Below are 4570 nucleotides of genomic sequence, written 5' to 3' on the forward strand. Positions count from 1 at the left end.
TCGCTTGCCCATTTGTTGATGGGGTTGTTTGATTTTTTCTTGTTGATTTTTTTGAGTTCTAGATAGATTCTGGTTATCAGCCCTTTATCAGATTGGTCTCACTTCTTAACTTTCTCTTTTTCTTTCACCTCTTTTACACTCACAAGGGCTGATTCACTCAAACACGTTTATAAAGAGTTACTAAGTTTTAGCCATTGAGATAGATACTGGGAACACGAGGGGAAGTCAAGGACACTTTCTTCTTTCAAGGAGCTTAAGGGAAGACAGAAGTGTAAGCACATAGATCCACAGCGTGTGAGAAGTGGCAGGATGGGAAGAAGCGACAGAGAGGCATAAGCAAGAACCGGCTTGAGGGGATCACTGAGGAGGTGATTGAACTTGTCTAAAAGGTAGAAGGAATTGCATGTAAAAGGGCTCCAAATGACTCTCAAGTGTGACTCCCAATGACTCTCAGGTTCACGTGGGGAGCGGAAGGAGATGGGGCCGGAAGGGAGGCAGGGGCCACATCCAACGGGTCTTGTTCTTAGAGTGTAGATATTCAGAAGGTCATGGTGAGTGACTGATAGAGTTAAGAAAGGGAGCAATTAAATCATGTTTGTTTCTTAAGAAAACATTTTGCAATGGGGACACTCGGTAGGAAAGTACTATAATATGGACAAACATTTTGCTGGGTGCTGAAGATAAGATAGTGAAGGACATAATATAACTCTGCCCTTCTAGAACTTACAGTCTAGTTTAGAAATGCTAAGAATCTAAACGCTAAGCGTCTACATTAAGGTAGTACCAGTGGGATTAAAAAGGAAGAAATGGATGTTATAATAATGATAATAATAATAGTGCTTATTACCATTTATTGAACACTGCCCCTGTGTCAGGCACCAAACACTTTACATGCACTTTGTCTATTCTCTACACGGTAGTTAGAGTGATTTCCATAGGTTAGATCTTGTCATGATTCTCTCAAACCATTCCAGAGCTTTCCTACCACATTTGGCTCAAATACTCAAGTTTTTAGGATAAGCTACAAAGTCCTCCAGGCTGCGACCCACTGTGACTTCTTTGAGCTCATCTTCAACTCCTCCCTTCCCTCTGTTCTGGCCATAATTCCTTCCTAGCTGTTTCTACATGGCTGCAGGAATCTTTCTGCCTCAGTGCCCTCTCTGTCTGGAAGGTTCTTCCCTTTATGCTCCCACAGCTCATTCCTTCACTCTGTCAAGCCTCTGCTTAAATGTCCATCTTTTCATTGAGACATTCTCTGGCTACTTTGCCTTGCTTTACATTTCTTCTTAACATATCACATTCTGACATACCATGTATGAGTGGTTTTCTTCCTCCATGGATCATAAACTTCATGAGGGCAGGCTCTTCGTTTTGTTCACTGCTGTATTCTCAGCACTTATAACAGTGCTGGCACATCATATCTTCTCAGTATGTATGTACTGAATAGATGAAGAATGACAGTAGCCCTATGAGGTTTGGTACTATTATTTTTCACACTTTACTGATGAGGAAACAGTATCAATTGAAGTACTCACAGTTCTACTGATAAGTGGCAGAACTGGGATTTGCATGGGAAAAAGCGCTTGCCTTTGTTGAGCTTGTACAATGCGCATGGCATTATTCTAAGTGCTTTATGTAGATTAACACTTAATCCTCACAAACCCATTTTACCGATGAGGAAACTAAATCAGAAAGGGGTTACAAACTTCCCTGGCATCTTTGCACTTGCTAGAAATTGGGAGCCTGTTGTTTTAACAACTTTGCTATACTTTATTTTTTTATACTTTCTAATTCTAAAACCAATTCTTCAGGGAGTATATAACTTTGCCTCTTAATTGCCAGGAGAATGAGGGAGAAGAAGAAATCTAGAGTTACTAACATTATTATGATTGGGGACTGTCACAGATGGTAGAGTTATCAATGAAGTCAAGGGATGTAGGTTGAGTTGATTTCATTCTCCCTTAACTCCAGACTGCCTCCAACTGCCTCCTTGACATCATCACTTAGATATTAGGATACAAGGTCGGCTGCAGTAAAAGGGATCTAGAGGCACAATGGCAGATTACAGAAGTAGTAGCTGTCTCACACCAAAGTTGAGCTGGTACTCGGGATCTGCCCAATGAAGTCCTCAGGAGCCTGCTGCTCTGTGACCCCTAGAATGTTTCTCCCAGTCTTAGTGTGTTTGCACTGCTATATCAAAATACCTGAGATTGGGTAATTTATAAAGAATAGAAACATATTTTCTTACAATTCTAAAGGCTAGGAAATCCAAGATCAAGACACCAGCAGGTTTGGTGGCTGGTGAGGGCTGCTCTCTGTTTTTAAGATGGTTCCTTGTTGCTACATCTTCTAGAGGGGACAAATGCTGTGTCCTTACATGTCTGAAGGGATCAAAGGGCAAAACAGGGCCTAAGCTAGTTCCCTCCAGTCCTTTTATAAGGACACTAATCCAACCATGAGGGTAGGGCCCTCATGACTTAATCACTTCCCCAAAAGGCCCCACCTGTTAATACTGCCACAACGAAGATTAAGTTTCAACATGAATTTTGCAGGGGACATCATCATCAAACCGTAGCACTCTCCAACTTAACTCACCACCCCAACCACATTTCACTTATCAGAAAGGGACAAAGAGAAAGGGCAAAAGACATCCAATTTCTTCTAGAGAATGATCTGGAAGTTGTACACATCATTTTTGCTCACACCCCACTAGCCAGAACTTAGTGACATGGTCACACTTAGAGTTTAATACAGGTGATCATCTGTCTGGCTAGATATTCTATTATCATGGTTGAAGAGCAGAATGCATATTAGTGGTCAGCTAGCAAGCAATATGTACTACAGATATCTCTAATAGGTCTCTCAAATTTAACATTGCCAAAACTAAATTCCTGCTTGTTCTTCCAAAACCTGCGCCTCTGCGCAGTTATCCCCGTCTCAGCCAATGGTGGAAAATAGCATAAACTCAAGGGCTTGATTTTAGACATATTGAGTTTTAGGTGTCTGTAGAACATCTAGTAAAAATTTCAATAAGAGGTTGAAGATATTGTATCTAAAGCTTCTGAGGTCTGTGTTTAGGATTTAGACTTGATCCCTGACTGAAATAAATGATAGAAGAACAGTGTATGTAAATGGGACTGTCAGAAACTATATAATATGGTAGGCAAAGAGAAATAAGGGTTTAGAGGGAGGATTCTGTATAGGAGCCTTGAGGAAGAGTAGCTCAAGACATGGGAGGAGAGAACAGAGAATACAAGGTAACTGAACCAAGGGAGCAGTTTCCAGGAGGCAGTGTTTAGCAGTGCGGAAGGCTATAGAGAGGTCAGATATTATGAAAATTGAGAAGCAACCTTTGAGCTTGGCTATTATGCCATAGTGACATTGATACAATCAATTATACAGCAAAATGGAGGTAGATGCTAAATTTGAGTAGTTTAAGAGAGACCTGGAAGGAAATGGCAATCCGAGCATAGATGGCTCTTTTAAATAGAAGGGACAAAGTCGGTAGAGGGAAAATTTATGAATGGGTTAGGGAATGATTGCGGGAGTAAGAGTCTTGAGGTAAGCTCTATCCTCACCAAAAAAAATTAGCTGTAGAGAGGAGGAAGGATGTAAGTCAGGAGGTCAGGAGGAATCCAAATTTAGACAAATTTGTAATAAGGGTGGGGCATGAAGTTCATGCTTGATGTGTGTAATGCTAACTAATGATACAGATAATACTAACACTAATATTATTACTACTAAACACTAACATTTATTGAGCACTTATCATATGCCAGACAGTGTTCTTCATGGGGCTAATTTTGCTTCAACAATATTTCTTAAATACTGGGAACTATTCATACACAGAAAGCTTAAGTGTCTTTCAGTAGTTTAGTGTGTAACATTTTGATGCAGCCTAAAAAATAGCAACAATGACTTTCACCCCACCATATCTGACTTTTTCTCTTCCAGGCTCCTGGCTTATTTCTGATCCTGGGGCATGTGGGGTAATAAAGAAATTGTGTTTATACATTTTGATTCTCTTGTTGTGGATAACGTCAACGAGAAATCCTGAGCAACAAACAACCCCGCCCCCAAAACAAACAAACAAAAAACTTCACTAGCAATTTAGGACAATAGGTTTCATTTAAAAAAGAGTTTGTATTATCAGATACATATTAGAAGATACCTTCATAATCAATGAAGTGTTGGGTTATTCTAAAAAAGTGTCCACAGTCTTATAGTTGTGACTTCTTGAACTGGCAGTTCTTGAGGGCAGTGATAGGATGACTGTTGATCTTTCATTGTTTCCCAAGGCCTGGCAGATAAATAGTAGCTCACGTACTCCATGTAGTCCAAGGCCTAGCACATAACAGAAGTTCAAAGTTTGTTTAAGGCATTAATGATTATGTTTATAAAATTAAACTGTTGTTTTTACTCTACACCTGAAGAGGAAATTTTTAGCAACTACTGGGTCTCATCTTTACTAGAAATAGTTTAAACAATTTTCTATTCACTCAGTAGATACTAAGTCATTTTTCTGGGCAAACTTACTTGAACAAAAATATGGGTCTGATATGGGAGAAAA

Source organism: Propithecus coquereli, unplaced genomic scaffold, assembly GCF_000956105.1.
Source record: "Propithecus coquereli isolate 6110/MARCELLA unplaced genomic scaffold, Pcoq_1.0 Scaffold28, whole genome shotgun sequence".
NCBI lineage: Eukaryota > Metazoa > Chordata > Mammalia > Primates > Indriidae > Propithecus > Propithecus coquereli.